This window comes from Euleptes europaea, chromosome 2 (genome assembly GCF_029931775.1).
Source record: "Euleptes europaea isolate rEulEur1 chromosome 2, rEulEur1.hap1, whole genome shotgun sequence".
NCBI lineage: Eukaryota > Metazoa > Chordata > Lepidosauria > Squamata > Sphaerodactylidae > Euleptes > Euleptes europaea.
This window is the reverse complement of record NC_079313.1, coordinates 36,619,546-36,637,814: the sequence shown is the minus strand read 5'-3', so window position 1 is coordinate 36,637,814 and position 18,269 is coordinate 36,619,546.

Below are 18,269 nucleotides of genomic sequence, written 5' to 3'. Positions count from 1 at the left end.
CTGGACTTATCGCATAAATTCAACTGGGCTATTTGTGAATAAAGTATTGCCAGCAATTAGAGCCAGGTGGCTATCACATTTGAATACATACATCAGCACTTCTGAAAATAAAACTGTTCTCATTTCAGAGACTGAATATGTGCATTGAAATTAAATTTGTGTTCCTGAATTTAGAAAGAAAACCCCCGGAATGTCATAAGACAAAACAAAATGGAAGAATATTCCCACATTTGAAATTTTAAAATTGAATACATGTTATCTAGTGACCCAGAATAGTTTTTCAGTTAATAACATGTGATTTCAATGAGTTACTTCCTAGCATGCATGCTTCAGATTGCTAGGTCAGATGATGAACTTTCTGGCCTTTTTGCTTGCATGGACTTTTAAAAATCTTTAATTGCTTAGAGCAAGTTGTCAAAGCATTGCTTAGAGCAAGTTTCAAAATATGCGTTATTTATTTTATTTTATTTTATTTATACCCTGCCCTCTCCAAAACAATTTTTTTTAAAAACCAAAATTTCATGTTGGGCAAGTAAAAATCAGTGAGTTTAAATTTTTAAGAAGGTTTTCAAAACAGTGGGACTACTGAACAATCCTCTACATTTCAAAAGATTTCCATTGCTTCACTAGAAAGCATCTGAAATATATATTAGAGGGTTTCTGCTAAACCCAGCAGACATTTCCCTGAACAGCCAGGAAAAATAACTCTCTCCCACCCAAAAACAAATTCCCTGATAAAGAAAACCTGAATGTCATATTGGAACTACTATCAACTCTCCTTAGATGGGTAATCTAGAAATCTTCACAAATAGTGACAATGGAAGAAAAGCAGTACCAAATGCAACCACCGTCCTTTTGTTTGCAAATACTGGGATTTTCCAAAATCCCCATTCACATTGGTGCACTCAAAGCAAGGGGCTCTGGGGGTCTCGGGGTCTTTTCATAACAGCAAGCTAGTGGCTTTGATTACAGTCCAATCACCTTTACATAAGCAGTGTCTGTCACATAATTAAACTAATGTGGGAGGGGGGATGAAATGTAAGCAGTCTTCCAACTCACAAGAGCAATGCTTGCAAGAAAAGCTCCCCTCAAATCAAGGACATGAGATCACAGTACATACACAGTCACGGAACTGTTAAACTCTTTTTATGCTTGAAACGTTAAGTTTGATTTGGAAGCACTTATTTAAAAAAACTTTGCTTGCAGTCAGATCGTGTATATTGCATAAAGAAAGAAAGACACAGGTTGATATGGTGACGGATGACCACAGATTCTTTACTGCTGTTTTATTAATCAATGTTAGCCGATCTGTTTAGTGTGGTATTTAGGTTATTGTTTTCAACGAGCAAAATGCCCATCGTTGTGACTGGAGAGGTAGAGGCCTTGCGTCATAAGGAACCCCACTGGGAGGTAAAGCACATCTCACCATGGGAGATCCCTGAGGGCCAGGATACATGGTATTAGAATCAGAGGACAGATTTTGTTTCTGCCACAGTGGTGTCCCTAAGTGCTTTTACTTTTTTCTGTAAATGAGAATAGCACTCATTCACAGATAAAGTGAAAGGATACCTTTGGAAACCCTGTAGGATATACTTTTATCCCGCGTGATCTTTGCCTTTGAGAAGCAAGCCTGTGCGTATTTGCCCAGCCCCAGCTTGGGTTCTGTCAAACTGGATGCGAAGGAATGTTGGAACGGACTGAGGTGCAGAATTTGCTATTTGTGACTGTTGGAAGCTACAGGAGGAGCCTGCAGAAATCTCTCATCTCGTGTGTTGGGGGGTGGGAGAGACTGTTCTCTCTCATGGCCTCCACAGCTACATATTTATGTAGTTCTACTACTCCCTCCACACTGTTGCTGTTTTCATCTAACAATTCAAACATACTGTTTCTATTAAGTCTCCTTTCCTTTTTTATTTTTCCCAGATGAATTGGACAAGATAGGCACGCAACAAAGGGAGCTCAAGGCACTTGTCTGGCATCTTCTGCGTCAACTCAAGAGGAGCACATGAAGAAGGTTATCAGGTCTCAAAGGTACAGTACAGAGACTGGCCTGTTCCACTATAATGCTAGTAAACCACTGAAATAAACCATTCCTGTGAACCATATCAAAATGCCAGAGAGATGGAGAAAAAAATGTATAGTTCATCTCCCTCAGGGACCGGGTCTGTTGTTTTACACACAAAGCCAGGACTAGTTGACATTAAAGCTTCTATACCTATTTACGCTGAACGTTTTTATTTGGCACAATAGCAGGATTCCTAAGATTTGATTTTGAGATTTGTTTTTTGTTTTCAAATTTCCAGTCTTCACAATTGTGGAGATCAATTTGGAGTTGTTTGACATTGCAGGTGTGAGCTATAAAATGCTTTCATCTTGAGGGTAGGAAGAACTGCTATGACTTACAAAGCAGCATCCCTCTCATGGCTTTGAATTATGTTCCTGCTAAATAACAAATAACTAGTGTTCTCCCATCCTGACTTCTAAGAGGCACTAGATGGGTTCCATGTTTGGACAAGGACAATTTTTTTTTTAAATCAGAGAAGGAAACCAAAATAATTTCCCATATACAGTCCAGAAATGGAAAGGAAAGCAGATAGTGGGGCCAGAGCTGCATGGTAGGAACAAAATTGATTCCTATGTGCTGCACATGGAAGTGCCTTGCTGTACAGAAAAAGCCTGCTGTCAGGAAGGGGAACTTGTATACGGACAGGAAAGGGCCAGAACCAGTCACAATGGGGAAGGATGGAACAAGATAGCCCGTACAGCTACCTGAGCCCAAGAAGGGCCTTGCGTTCCATTGAGTGGCTGAAAGATAAGGTTTCCAGTTCAGCTCCCAGAAGATTTGCAGCTAGAATCAATCTGTGACTAATGAACATGACAGATCTTGGCCTCAACATTTGACACTTTTAAAGAGACAATAAATTTAAGAATGCACATTGACCAAGATGTGGAAAAGCGTGCATAGATTTGGAATCTGAAACATGCACATGTTTAAGACTTTAGCCACCTTTATGAATATCTATATTCTGCAATATCTACATTTATATAACATTGACCTGTGCCTGTCCCAGCTCAACTGCTGCACTCTACCACTACCCTTGGCTCTAATTTAGAAGCCACAATATGGACCCATCTTCAGAACCCCCGAGAAAGGGACCGGGCTGGGATGCAGCAGCTGCAGGCTGTCCAGTGCTGGGGAAGATAGTTATTTATGCATTTTGCCTCCTTCAGGTGTCACTCCGAGCCTCCCCCCATGCACTTGCCCCGCAGCTTCAAAAACCTCTTTTATCACAAATTTAAATTTTGCCTTGACCCCAAAGCGAAGCTAATTGAGGCAATTCCTGTGCATAGTGTTAACTTTGGGTTTCTTTTCTCACGCCCATTCCTTCTTGTCCCTCCCCCTTCAAACCCCCTCCCCTTTGAAGCCATTTTCAGGAAGTGTGTTTTAAGATCTTGGGAACGGAGCTGGGTGTTTCTCCCCTCCCGCCTTACAGGCTACCTTTCTGGTCAGTTTCAGCAGCCAGAGTTCTTTCAAATTTGCCAACATTGAACCCCTGCTTTGAGATAGCCAGAAACAAATTGATGGGTAGGGGGTTCTTTCTCTGCTTTGTCTGTAACATGGTGCTCCATGACCCCCCATTCCCCATCCGCCCACCCCCACTGGTTGTTGTTGTCGTTTTTGTTAGCAATCACTCGCAAATGGAAAAAAGGGTTTTATGCCTTTTTATGTGTGTGTGTGGACTCTTCCCAGCTGTGTTCCCTCCCGATCTCAGGTATTTGTTTCTTAAAATGCTGTGGTGGCTCAGTTAAAAACTAAGCAGAGAATCACGCCCAGGACACAAGCCTGTTAATTTTTTTGTCTAGCATATTCATTTTACCGATAAAATGAGGAATCTATAAATAGAAATGAAGACAAGCACATCCAAGGGAAAAACCCAGCGATCCCTCCCCCCCATTTGGGTGTCGTGGTGCTTAATTGCCTGATTGGGGGTGGGGGAATGCTGTGTCTTTCCCTGGGCTGGTCTTGTCTTCATTTCTATTTATAGATTCATAATTTTATCGGTAGAATGAATATGCTAGACAAAAAAAATTAACCAGCTTGTGTCCTGAGTGTGATTCTCTGTTTTGTTTCTTAAAATGCTGTGGTGGCTCAGCTAAAAACAAATACCTGAGATCAGGAGGGAACACAGCATGGCAGATTCCACACACACACACACACACACACACACACACACACACGTCCTCTTAAAGGCATGAAACCCTTTTTTCCCCATTTGCGAGTGATTCCCGATGCATTGAGCTAGCCTGAAACAAATTGGTTGGGGGTGTTTTTCTGGACCCACCTCTGCTTTGGCCGTAAAATGACCACACGGTTAATTACAAATGCAAGAATCCCTCTGCAGAGCTGGTGATGTATTTCAAAGAACACACTACAGCCCATTACAAAGCAGCATTGTCAGGGGGGAGGGACTCAGAAGCTCCATATTTTGCTGGGGATGAATGGGATGAATAATTGAGGACAAGATGCGATAGGAAGATCTTCGGGGCAAAAAGACCCTTTGGATAACAGTTTTTAAAATTCGAATCAGAAAGCTAAGGGGCAAATCAGTGCAAATTTCCCCTGAATAAATGGCCTGTGGCATTGTACCCCACTGAGATCCCTATCCTCCCCAGCCTCCATCCCCAAATTTCCAGCAGTTTCCCAACTTTGAGGTGACAACCTTACCCCCTATCCCTTGCTGGTGGCCAGGGGTGACCTGGCAACCCTGATTTCTATAATTAGTGTGAAACAATTTATTTCCAAAAAAACGTACTTGGAAAATCCAGGGTATAATTTAGAATTTACAAAGAAATAACCAAACATCTATTTAAAACATTCTTGTTGGGCCTAGTTCACTCTTCAAGTTCTTGTGATGATGCAGCAACTGACTGCTGCTTGAAAAGAAGCTTGGCTCTTGCTGAAACTCAGTGATGCTAATACGTTGTAGAATTACCATAGCGCACACTACTGGAAAATCGAAGACAGACACAGATGCCTTTGTTTGTACCTTTGTTGATGCCTTAAGAGAAAAGATGCTTTGGAAAAAGATGTTCCCTCAGATACGCTAGATCCAGGCTATTTAGAGTTTTTTGTATGCTCAACAATTGTCAATGCTGTTGTCTCTTTCTGTACACACAAAGTATATTAAAGATATTTTAGACACTGTCTCACTATCCCAGTCCTTTCCAAAGTGGTGGGGGAGTAGAGAGCCACTAATTTAATAAAAACCCTCACTGAGTGGTCAGACAGACAGACAGACTGGAACTTGAGAATTATAGGTGAAAGCAACAAAATGAAGGCTTGAAAGCTATAATTTCTCTTTTTGTGGTAGAATCAGAAGCAGCTGTTAGATGCAGGCAAATTAAAGATTTAGGCTTCCTTAGACAGCCTAGGACCAGAAAACTACCAAGAAAAACAAATAATTTGTACCCATTTTTAAGAATGTCTAAACATTAGTCCCTGCTATTTTCTTCTTGCAGCTATTTCTACAGCTACTCTTTGCCCCATGTATGCCCACAGACTGCAACCTTAAACTATTTTTTCTCTGGGATTTCTGACACATTCTTAGTTCTTTGAGAAGGAGAAGGTTTTGTATGGGCATTTTCCATCTTGACAGCCTGCTGAACTATTTTTGAATGGTAAAAAGCCAAATATTTACAACAACCATATAGGTATGCATGGAGGAAATAAAATGCATAGAATATTACTAAGATTTGATATCTATGTTTGAACATTTCAGCGGTTCAAAGCGCTTGACATATGTCAAGGCAACAGACCTCAGGCAAGATGTTACACTTGCACCTTGGTGGCCTATTGCTTTGTACAGCTTACCAGGCAGATCAGAGTCATGTTCTTACAAGCTTCCACATCACTGGTAGACACCAGCAAGGGCAGAAATATGAGCAGGTGATGGGTATGATTCATGCAATATGCTAAGACCAGGCTGAGAAGGTCTGTGTGTGAAAGAAACCCCCTAGGGATGCTTTCCTATAACATTTATGCCAGCTCTTAGGAAACCTCATAACAACTTAATATTTATTTCATTTATTTACTTCATTTTATACCCCCACCTTGCTGCATTTTATACCCCCACCTTGCTGCACAATGGGGACGCAATGGCTTACATTTAACCTCCATTTAACCTCAGAACAACCCTGTGAGGTAGGCTAGGCGGAGAGTGCGTGTCTGGCCCAAGGACGCCCAGCAAGCTTTCATGGCAGAGTAGTGATTCAACCCTGGGCCTCCCAGATACTAATTGAACATTCTTGCTGCTACACTACACTGGCCAAGGTTAAGACATGATCTGAGAATTACCAGAGTGAAGGGTCACATTAGTCGATACAACAGCTTCTCCAAAAGATGTGGAATTCATTCTGGCCATGACACATCCAAAATCATCCAACCATGTCCAAGTTACAAGGAAAATGAAAGGAAGAAAAAAAAACATACATGGCTGGAGGTAGGGGAAGTTGGTCATTTGTTTGTCCTGCTTCTGAATGATGGCTGTTTCAACCCTGATGGATAAATACTGGCTTCTATGATGAACACAGCATATCTCATTTGCTGACAAGCAATTCCTTTCTCTTTGTTTAGTCAACCAAGCTTGCAGATTAAAGAAGTATAGAAAGAAGGGGAAGGGGTGTCTCTCCCCTGTAGTGAGGCAAACTGCCACTGTATTGGTGCATCCACCTTTGCTTCAAGAGTGACTGAGCTAAATATTCTTAGTACATTCTTATGCTGTCAGTGCTCTTCTTTTTGGTCATCTCCGAGGGAAAAAGAGCTAATGTTAGCTCTCTTTAGTAGCATCAGAGATATTATTCAGGGATGAATTCATTAAAGGTGGTATGTTACTTCTTTACAAGAGAGAGCCACTGAAAAAAGTTGACATTTTTGCTCAGACCCTCTCAGCACAGTACCCTCTATAAATTCCTTCAAACTAAAAGAGAATCCCCCCCCCCATCCTGATTAGGTTAGCTTTAAAGCCCCTTGACACGGCTTGGATTTAAACTCTGGCCCAGTTTTTGTATCTATAGATATAGATATATAGATATATACACACACGCACACACACACACACACACACTATGGACTAGACTCTATGGGCATGCATCATGAATGCGCATCATACCATCTGTCTGTTCCATTTGTCTGTGCAGTTCTGCAGTCAAAACAAATCCGTCATCCCAGATTTGCTGGTGGTGGGTTGCCTAGGAGCCAGGATTACAGCATGGCTCTTGAATTTTTGTAAAAAAAAAAATCGGTAGTGCTGTCGTTCATGATACTGCTTGCCTCTTCAATTATGTTTTTATCCATGAATCTCACAAGTTTTTTTGAAATTTTTTAATGCAACATGCCCAGTTCCCTTAAGGAGCCGGGGGGGGGGGGTTCAGCATTATCCTCATTTTAGAAGAGAACTGAAGAATAGTGATTTATGCAATTCATTCCATGTCGTGAACAAAAATGCCAAAGCACAACCAGACAGTTGTTTTGAGTGGGCCTGGGAAAACTTGTTTCCAGTATAACCTGGCAACTTCACATGGCACAGGCTCTGCCTCAGAAAGACTTTAAAAAATACAGGAAAATTTGTTTTGGAAAAGAACCTACTTCTATATACTTCACACACAAGCTGAAGACAGATGATAAGGAGTTCCCCCTCCCCCATAATTGAAAGTAGTGCCATTATTGCCTGTGGTGGGCACATTCATCCCTCATTCACCTCCATCTGCAGTTTTTTTGATTAACTTCAAAACCTTCCTAAATCTTTTTGGCTACAGATGACAGTGGGACAAAAGAAATTAGTGTGTAAACCATGAGAAATGACACCTTTATTATGTCACCTTTAACTCTCTGAAACACCCGGGCTGCCTCCCAGCATACACATGCACTTGCTTTTTCAAATTTTCTTGATTGTCCTCTCATCTTAACTAGCAAATAGTTAACAGTATCATTTAGTACCTTTTTTCAAAAAATCAGATTATTTATGCAATACTCAGTAAAATAAGCTGACCACAAGTAAGAAACGTTAAGGGAGATATGGTTTATCTTAAGGACTGTAACTCCCTATGCATTAACTCAGTGTACCATATTCTACTATTTAATGTAATCATCATCTGTATATCTAATAATGACCTGTGACGCTCATCTGTGAATACCTAAATCCCTGAATTGGGACCACACTGACGCTAAAGAGATTCTTCTGCAAACTTGGGGTACTCCCCATGTAAAATAAAAATAAATGGGGTTTTAAATTCCCTCAATTTGTTTTGAAAGAAAAAAAATCGTCTGCGCATATGCAGACAATGCACTTAGTTTTTGAACTGGCGCTGGCTCTGCCTGGATTCGCTCTGAGCCCAGTAGGGTTGCCAGCTCCAGGTTGGGAAATAACTGGAGATTTTTGTAGCAGAGCCTGAGGAGGGCAGGATTTGGAGAGGGGAGGGACTTCAATGCCATAGTGTCCAATTGCCAAAGTGGCCAATTTCTCCAGGTGAACTGATCTCTATCAGCTGGAGATCAGTTGCAATAGCAGGAGATCTCAAGCTAGTACCTGGAGGTTGACAACCCTAGGGCCCAGCCAGGGTGGCAGTGGACACCTGGAGCAGCTCTGGGCCTGCTCATGGTGGCAGAGGATGCCAAGACCTGCTCTGAGCTCAGAGCAGCTCCCAGGCAGCTTTGCTGGACTTAAGGTAAGTGGTGGGGGGCTGCGTAGAGGGAGTTGGGATTTCCCCCCCCCCCCCCGCCGCCATACACACGAGACTTGCAGGCTTCCCACGTGTCTATGTACTGATAGCAACATCAGCCAAATTTGGGGTTACTTAAATCTGGTGATTGGAGCTGTGAACGAAAAAGAGAGATCTTTCTACAAAACTGAAAAGAGCCCCAGATTTGCAGAAAAATGAGAAATCTTAAAACCAAAACAAAACATGGGGGGTTTAAGAAATCAAAAAATTATAAAACGAGAGCCCGCAGGTTTAAGCAACAGATTCCCTCAGTGGCCATTGCTAGGCAGCCACAGCATTCTAGGCTTGGTTCTGACAATAAAAGGCAGTGGGAGGGATCAGGGCCCATTCCAGGGCTGTTTTGGCCTTTGAGGGAAGACTCATTGGGACCAGGCCTAGAGTTGCCAGTTCCAGGTTGGGATATTCCTGGAGAATTTCCGTGCCTGTGCCACCCAGGGATGCTGGGTGGGCTTTCTGCTGGTGTCCCACTGACGCAAAGCCCTGCACCGGTGACCCAGGGAATGTTCCTGGGTGTGCCGGGGGTGGAGCTGCCAGTAGGCAGCTTCCTGTCCCCTTTTGGCCCGGCACGCCAGCGGGGAGAACAGTGTTGCTGCGCCTGGTTTTTTGCTGGCGCAGCCTCGCTGTTCTCAATGGGGCAAAATGCCCCATTAAAAAAATTAAAAGCTGACAAAAGGCTTTTTAAAGCCTTTCGGTGGCCAGGAAACAGCTTCGGAGGTATGGCGCCGGCGCCTTGGCCACATCATCCCCAGCCGCTGAAAGCTCAGGAATGGGCTGTTAGTCCCCTCTAATGCTTTTAATCTCCCATTCATCAAATGTCAGTTTTAAAGGATGGTTTCCTGACTATTTCAAAATGGCTCCATAAACACGCCATGTCTCCCATGACAAAGGGAACAAAGTGAGCTTTGACTCTCAAAAGCTTATACCCCAAAATCTTGTTGGTCTCTAAGATGCTACTGGACTCAAATCTAGTTGTTCTGCTGCAGATCAACATGGCTACCCTCTGAAACATGCAAAGAGGCAAACATGCAACATATGAGATCATACCTAAGTTTCTACCATAATTCCAGTTTACACTACCAGAAGAAATGCATCAAAGCAGGGTTATTACATGTCACGTGACTGCCTCTCTGCATGGTAGAAAGCGCCACACAGCAAAAGAGCAAAAACCTTGAGAATACTGGTTGGTGTAGGGCTTCTCAAGCCCAGGCAACATGCTTGGGACAGCACTGGTACTTCAAAACATTATATGTCCAAATATAACATATAAATCAGATGCACGGCCTTCCGAAGGAGACATGGTAACAAAGCAGGGAATGCAAAAAAGACAGATAAACGATGGCTCCAACATCAACCGTGAGTGAGAGACTAACACCTTCTTTCTGCTGTTTGAGAATGTGGAGAAAAGGCAATTACATCGTGGACATGGTTACAGTTAAATTAAGAATATTTAGAAGGGCAGTCCGTCCACTGACACTGGGATAACAAAGGCACGCCTCCACAGTTTTGTGATGCATGAACTATACAGAGCCTGCCAACCAAGTATCATGGAGTACTTCATGCTTTTCTCTGTCTCTCTCTGTCTCTCTGTCTCTGTCTCTGTCTCTGTCTCTCTGTCTCTCTGTCTCTCTCTCTCTCTCTCTCTCTCTCTCTCTCTCTCTCTCTCTCTCACACACACACACACACACACACACACACATACACACACCGTGGGCCTGATTTGAGGAACTTTTCCATATATTGAAGATCAGGCTTCTAATAATCAAAGTGTGCTATGCGTCTGAGATACGAGGCTATAAATTTAGCTTTTTATAATGAGCAATGTCAGTAAGAAGCAGACGACGAAGAGTTGGTTTTTATATGCCGACTTTCTGTACCACTTAAGGCAGACTCAAACCGGCTTACAAGCCCCTTCCCCACCCCACAACAGACACCCTGTGAGGTGGGGGAGGCTGAGAGAGCATGACTTGCCCAAGGTCACCCAGCTGGTTTCGTGTGTAGGAATCGGGAAACAAATCCAGTTTACCAGATTAGCCTCCGCCACTCATGTGGAGGAGTGGGGAATCAAACCCAGTTCTCCAGATCAGACTCCACCACTCTAAACCACTGCTCTTAACCGCTACTCCACACAAACATCCTCCTTATATTTAAAGTCAAAGTTAGATTAATTGGAAAACGCTCTTTACAAATAACTAGGGTAATCAGCCTCCAGGTGGGGCCTGGTACTCTCTCAGGATTACAACTGATCTCCAGACTGCAAAGATCACTTACACTGGAGAAAATGGCAGCTTTGAAGGGTGGACTCACATCCCCAAACTTCACCCTCCCCAGGCTTCACCCCCCCAACAATCTCCAGGAATTTCCCAACCCGGAGGTGACAACCCTAAAAAATTCCCATGGGTGCACTTTTTAATTGTGAATTGTGTGGCCTAATTCTGGCTACACTGACTGGAAATAAACCCCAGTGAAGTCAAGGAAGCCTGCTCTCAAGTAAACTGGGATGGGACCACAGCCTTGGCATCTGTTGTTTCCCAATATCTTGTGCCGATACATTCCATAGAATAAAATTGTGTTGTGTGAAGAGGTGTCTTATATTAGTTTTTAAGGTTTAAGAACATGCCTGCAGGGCTCACTATGTGTTTCAGTTTCTGTTTTGTAAAAAGGAAAACATTTTTCCTTATTCAAACAGGTACGCTTCTATGATACTTCACTCCTTAATATTCCAGCGAGGGCTACATTACATAGCCCACCACCAATCCCATTCTGTTTTCTCATGGCGACTTTCCCCCTCACCCATCACATAGTAATATTTAGTGCTGGTTCCTATGGCCATTTTTCCAGCTAAGTGAAGTGTTCTGAGTTCTCTCAGCGGTTTTGACTATGGCTCTCATGATTTGTCACCCTCTTGACCTTCCCTTCTTCCCTTCCTAGCAAGTGAATGAAACCGTGGTTTGTGCTTCTATGTGAGGTATTCCAATTCACTTAAGGTTTTGGGTATCCCTCCCCAGTAGTTCTGTAACTTCCCGTCTGCTTAGACCTAATTCACTAGATTGTAGCATGTGAGTGTGTACGAGTGAACCTTCCTTTAACCCCCAGCCCTAGCTATCCCTCTAGCATGGCTAGGTAGTGTGATTGAGTGATCAGGCATATAGGTGAAGAACCCTCAACAGCCTGTTCAGAAGGATGGATTTTGAAGGTCACCAGGAATCCTCCCAATGTGCATGGTTGCATACATTACCCTATTCACAGTAAATGGTATTTTCCAGCTTCTCTATGTACAAACTAAACACAGGATTTTTCAAGATATGCACATACATGAAAAAATATACACATTGCCCTGTCCACACAAAATGGCGACCACACATATTGGGAGGATCACAGGTTGCGTGCGTGGTTGGAGCACCAAAACTGAACATTTTGGAAAGTGCTAGCATGTTAGGGAGCAGTTGCCCATTAATGAAGGCAAAACACTGTAACAGGAAGTAGAGGAAAAGCCACCACACCAATAAGGTAGCATGCAGACAAGTGGTCAGTCATCTTCCTAAGCTAAATTCAATAACTATGAAACAACTAATACCTCACTGTACAACACACAGATGGTCTCTAATGCTTTTTCTTTATAAGCAATTCATTTTTATGTAAGAATGCTTTTAGTACCTTAGAATGTAATGAATCATAATAGAATGTGACTGTCACCAATCCGTTAATATTATTAATTATGGCAACAGGAGAGCCTTTTTGTCCTGCTTCTTTCTGTAAAGGATCAAAGGTTTTCAGATATAAATAAACAGGAGGTTTACATTTTAAAGACAGCAGTGACTTTATGTACCAAAATCAATCAACTACTTAAGCAAGACGTCAGTCAGATTTACTGTATAATCCTTTTTTTAAAAAAAATAATACTTTTTATTGCTTTTTCCATAAATATAATACACTTCTTATTTGGTATTCCATATAGCTTATCTTTCCATATATTTATGAATAATATTGCATAGCTTAATGCATACCTTCTTAATCAAATACATATAATAATTTGAACGTCCCCCCAACTTCCTCCAACCCATTCTTAATCAAGATTTACTGTGTAATCCTAAACAGGACTATACCCTTCTAAATCTACTGAATTCAACTGATTTAGAAGGATGCTACTCTATTTAGGATTGTGTGGTTAAAAACAAATCAGTTATTAAATGCCTGGGTCATGATGTAGTCAAAGTTAAGCATTTTAATACATTGATTTCAAGGGAAGAAATGTAAGCATGTGCCTCCCACTGAAATCAGGAGGCCTAAGAGTTCTGAACTTTATGCCTATGTTTAATATATGCGTGCAAGACTGTATAAAATTAACAGATTTAACCAGGGTTTAACCAGCCATACAAAGACTACTATAGGTATTATGTGTATTGTATTGGTAGTATTTTAAAAAGTTAAATTTACATCAAACCTTCCAATGCTAGAATTGATTCCAAGGCTTAATTAAGACATAACATAAATACAAAATCATGGTTTAATTAAACTACCATGGTTAGCATGATTATCTAAAAGTGAGCTACTCCATGAACCATAGCTAGTTAAGAACCATCAGATGAGGTTCTGGAAGAACCCTGATTTGAAGTCAGTTTATTAAACATGGTTATTCTTAACTACTGTTCGGCATGGCATATGAACACCCAGCTTAATCCTTCCCACGCTTCTTAGCTACAGAGATGCCTAGCCAGAGTGAAGGCAGCAAAAGGACCATTTGTCAAGGCAAACCTGGATTTGCATAATTTACTGCACACTGGGCCTTGGTTTCATAAACTAATGATAGTTAAAATAAAACCATAACTTTGCATTACACCATGCCCAAACCCTAACAGCTTAAAACTGTAACATATGCCTTCATTCATTCTAACTTCGCTGTTGGGATAAAAACAGCCATATTTTGGAATTCGGGCTGTCTCTGTACCCATTATCTTTAGGAGCAACAACATAAATTATGGGAATGAAATCCCTGGTTCTTCCAGTGGAACTCAGTCCTTACTGTACACATGTCAGTGTAAAAGAAGAAGCAGTAACACAACATTGCATATCGAAAGGATTTACTACTTGCTCCATAATGCCCACTTCAGAGCACAGTGAACAATGATTTCAGTTTCATGATACTTGAAAATCTTACGTATGATATCTTAAACCGAGTAATTCAGTAGATTTGATTCCTCCCCCCATACGGTATTTTCAACGGTTTTTTTGCTTTTATGTCATTTTCAATAAATTTCTTCAGTTTTGTAACTTATATGAAATATAGGTAGATTATCTTTTTCACTGAAAAGAGGTATGGAATACATGGAGGCCGTTGAAACAAATGGATAAAGTAGTGTTTGCAGGAGGAGGGGACTGCAGGCAGATTGTGTTTGGATGGAAGATGTGAAGAGATTAAAAAATGGATTTTTCAGCCACTGGTCTTCTTGAAAAAGTGGAAAGAATGATACTCAGCCTTTGCCATTACAATGCCATTCCACTTATATAAATAGCTGCGTACTGGTTGTACAGCTTTCCTACAATCAAACTCACAGGATCTGTGGCCAAGGAGGCAAAATGAAGGCAGATGGAGGGAAGAGAAATCTGCTGCAGCTTTCAAAAGGGTTTATTTAAAGGTATTCATGAAGCACAGTGAGGAAACATAGCTTAACATCGCTTCTGTTAACAGCATAGAACTCTGTTGAAGGTATACATTTTTAAAAAGAAAAAAGTTTTTAGCCCTTGTGCTTTTTTTTTTAAAAAAAGAGTAACAGTAAAGGCTTGTGTTACAGCAAACGCTAAAGATAGCCCAAAACATTTTAACACCTGAAGCACAAAACTGAAATGGAGGATCTAGAGAAGCACTTGGAACATGTGAAGGTATTGTAGTTAGACCACTGGCCCATTTTGATTACCCCAACTGTAAACACTTCTCCCAGCTCTATCACCTGGAACCTTAAAAAATACAAAATTAGATATACCAAGGATTGAAACTGGGACCATATGTACTTGGTTAACTACCAAACTACGGTCCTTTTCCCCCTGCACTTGAAGTATAAAATAGTCTATCCATTTCTTGATAGACTATATAATATACTACACTGGGTAACAAATTGAAATATACAACTTCAACATAAGAGAACTGTGAAATATATCTCAGACATTCTAGTAGTTCTTGACAGCAACAGAGAGTGTTGTTAAGAATATTGTCGAAGGCTTTCACGGTCAGAGTTCATTGGTTCTTGTAGGTTATCCGGGCTGTGTAACCGTGGTCTTGGTATTTTCTTTCCTGACGTTTCGCCAGCAGCTGTGGCAGGCATCTTCAGAGGAGTAACACTGAAGTGTTGTTAAGACTTTGGGGGAAAACAGTTATGAAGTGTGTGTTAAGTGCCGTGAAGTTGCTTCCGACTTATGGTGACCCAATGAATTAATGACTTCCAAAATGTCCTATCATGAACAGCCTTACTCATGTCTTGCAAACTGAGGGCTGTGATTTCCTTGATTGAGTCAATCCATCTCATGTTGGATCTTCCTCTTTCCCTGCTGCCTTTAACTTTTCCTAGCATTATTGTCTTTTCCAGTGACTCTTGTCTTCTCATAATGTCACCAAAGAATGATAGCCTCAGTTTGGTCATTTCAGCTTCTAGGGAGAGTTCAAGCTTGATTTGACCTAGAACCCACTTATTTGTCTTTTTGGCGGTCAGTAGTTATGACAACTCAGGATAATGTTCCATATCAATATATGTTATGGGTTTCTCTTTGGATCCCAAGGCTGGGTTTCCCAAGTACAACTGTTGAGGAATTTATAACAGAACTCCCTAAGTCTCTGAGGATATACCCAGACGTCTTATAATGTGAAAGGAGCTCTAAATTGAACACATAAAGCTGCCTTATACTGAATCAGACCATTGGTCCACCAAGGTCAGTACTGTCTTTTCAGACTGGCAGTGGCCCTCCAGGGCTTCAGGCAGAGGTCTTTCACATCATGTCCTACATGATCTTTTTTACCTGGAGATGCGGGGAATTGAACCTGGGACTGCTGCATGCCAAGCAGATGCTCTGCTACTGGGCCACCACCCCTCCCATACCAGATAATTGGTCTGGTATTCCAATGAAATGATCACCACCACAAAACATAGAGGTATTTAAAAAAAAACCTCTATCCATACTAGAATGAACAAAATCATTCAAGGTTCCCCCAAAACCATATCACTCAAAACTGAAACCCACAGATATGAATTAATCTGTCAAAAAATTATGCACATCAAAATTTACCAAAAACTACTGCCACATTAATTAAAAGAAGCATTCGAAAGCCCTTGTAATGGAATCATTATTGCAAGTGATATATTTAGATAACATACTGACTGAGATGGTAAGCTTTTGCTGAGTTCATGTGTTCAGGCCACATCATGATTGCTGTTTGAAATGCAGCTACACAAGAACAAACACATGTGGTAAGCACATTATATGGTCATCCTCCTATGTCGGTTATGGCAAATTCAAACCCATCATCATTATTTTTTTTTCTTTTTGTATCGTTGAAATTGTCACAAGCTTGTGGGGAGTCGCTTCATACAAACAGCTCCCCATTTCACGACATTTCAAGAGACAACTCTAATGCAGATCAAATATATCAATTAGACCCAATTGCCAAGGCTAAAAGGGATCTGAATCTTTTATCCTCTACAGAATGGAAGTGCATTGAAATTTTGCAATCATTGACATTGTAGGGTTTAACATAATAAGTGTGGAATGATGAGATCCAAAGACAGTTCAGGTTCTCGAAAACACTTTTAGCAGTGTTTCCATTGCTGTTTTAGAGCACTGAATTAAAAAAAAAGTACACTCTGCATTTACCGCCATGATCACTAGGAGGATTCAGATGCATTAGACATTTAGGAAGAAATCCTTGTTAAATAGTGGAGATATGTATGTGAGGAATTTGAGCAGGAGTTAATCAAATCATTCAACCGTGACCTATTTCTCTACTAAAATAATACCAAGTCTGACAACAGAAAAGACGTCCAGCACTACACCTGCCATTACAATCTCCATTCACTCCGTTGAGTTTCAGCGTTGCTGAAATCTCTGCCCATTGCATAAGCTTTCCTATATGCTCCAGTACTCTGCAGCGATTAAATAAGGCTCAGAAAGGCAGTTTTTGACCTCATTTTGTTGGTTTTCATCAACTTAAAAAGTTTGACCTTAAAGCATTTTCTCGGTGTTGTGGGGAGCGGGGACCTATCTGAGCAACATACCATACACCACTGCTTATGGAAACAGCTGCAATGTAACAGATTAAGTACACATATTTTAAGATATGGAATGGTGACCCCAAAATAAGTGGGGGGGGGGAATCAATGACTATGAAACAAGAAGAAACCTTCACTGTCTGAAGGCTGTTTTTTTCACATCAAAGACAGTTGAGACACCCTCCATTCATCCCTTGAGAATGTAACAGAGGCAAGCGGGTTGAACTGGAAACTTGGGAGGAGGGTGCTTGATGCCATGGTCACTGATTGTTCCTAGAAAACACTTGATCAAAGTCCCCAACCATTTTGAGGAACCCCAAAAAGGCTGCTGCTGGAAGCAGAGCCAACACACAAACAGAGCCCAAGTCCAGAAGAGAACAGGGTACTTTTAAAAAATATCCAGGGAAAGAGGAGTGAGAGAGAAAAACAAACGCTGTGTTGGCAGCTGCCCTCAAAGTAAAGCTATAATCAGATTCCAATGACCTATAACAAACCCTGCTGGCCTCACCCACTTTCTAAAATCACTTGGTGGGCACCAGGAAATATGTTGGCACATTGGGGACCCCTGCACTAGATGGACCATTGGCCCAATCCAGCATGGCTACTATTGTGGTCTTGAATTCTTAATGTCCAGCATAGGCTGCTGACCGTAGAAGCTCTGTTTTTCTCTCCATAATTTTGATGCCGATACACTCATGTTGCGATATCATCGCCTTGGGCATTTTTCCTGCATCCTCTCCACACCACTGGATGCCGCTAGCCAGGACAAAGAGATGACATCAGGAAATCTGTCTAGAAAGATTTGAAAAAACTCAACTCCAGTTGACTTTTTGGTAGCAGCTCAGCATTAAAGCTAGTTTCACCCTTACAGTGAGACTCCAGTGCATAGTGATATCATTCCTTCTGTATTATTCTTCAGCATGGGGGTGAGTAGAGACAGTGCATCAAGGCAAGCCTTGACTTACTATGTAAGGGATTATGTATAGACATGCCATGCAGTCTACTTCCACATCAGTACAGTGAAATGCTGCATGTTTGACAACAGCCTCTGATAGCATAATTGTATCCTTCCTTCCTGAAATTACACCACTTTTCCACGTAACAGACAGACATCTGGAAAACCTACAGTGTAAGTAGCAGCTGTGGTTCCTGTGCTAAATCAGGAAGTCAACTGGGTTTTCCTTTGGTTTTTGTTAAAAAGCATTTGTGTAATTTTAGAGGCATAAGCACTTGCTATTC